We start from the raw sequence: 1162 nt of genomic DNA, 5'->3' as shown, positions 1-1162 counted from the left end.
ACTTCTTTACGGATGGTGAGGGGGCTGACATCAGCTAGCCGTTCGGCTATTCCTCCCCGCCAAGCCCTGGGCCATATGATGGCGACGTTAATCAGCCCGTTCACGTAGAACGGCGTGTAGCCGGTTGATGAATACACTGCATTGTTCAGTGCAAAGTCTACGAGTGGCAAAATGGCGCTCCAGCGCCTTGGCGTCTCAGTGCAGACGCTGCGAAGAACGTCTTCGATGACGCGATTCACACTTTCGGTTTGACCATCGATCTGCGGATGATCCGCTGTCGACATATCCAACTTGGTGCCGAGCACCTTGAAGATAGTCGACCAAAATTTTCCCGTGAACGGGGATATCTACCAGAGACAATCGACTCTGGGGTCCGTGTTGACGAAAAACACGATCCACGAACAGCGTTGTTGTACCGACTCCGTCGATGGTGTCTGGCACCACCGCCAGATGAGCCATCTTGCTCAACCGGTCGACAAATACCACGACACCCGTGTTGCCCGCCAAATTTTTCAGCAGGCCAAACACAAAGTCCAAGTTCATGGACTGCCAGCACCCAGTGGCAACCGGTAAGCTGACCGGCGGCGCAGCCGCATTTGGAGCGGGTTTCTCCCGTTGACACGTCTCACACGTGCGCACATAGGTGCTCGTCTATTTGTACAGCTTTGGCCACCAATAGTGGTAACTCACAGAGTTGTATGTTTTCTCACGACCGAGATGACCACTGAGCGGCGTATCGTGAGTCTCATGGTGGATGCGATATTTCAATCCTCATCATGAGGAATTACAATTCGTGGTGTATCCGATAAGTCGGTGCTAAAATATAGCAAACCGTTACTCAACGAATATCGGTGCAATCGTGCACGCAGTCTTGATGATAATTTCTTGTCCGAGTTCTCAAACTCTTGCTCCCTAGAACTCGTAGCAACGCTACACACATCCCATCACCCGCATACGCGGTGCGGATCAAATACGTCACAGATGACGTTACAGTTGTAACATGAGCAAGCTCAAAGTCTGGTCTGCGTGACAACGCGTCAGCAAAAGCATTCTGCTTTACCGGCTTATACTTCACCTCGAAGTTATACTCCGCAAATAAGGTTAGCCATCTAGCCATCCTCTGCGAGAGGTGGGGCGACGGAGTCGCTTTGCGTAGTGGCGC

Source organism: Plasmopara halstedii, assembly GCF_900000015.1.
Source record: "Plasmopara halstedii genome assembly, contig: Scaffold_614, whole genome shotgun sequence".
NCBI lineage: Eukaryota > Oomycota > Peronosporomycetes > Peronosporales > Peronosporaceae > Plasmopara > Plasmopara halstedii.
Note: the sequence above shows the minus strand (reverse complement) of the source record.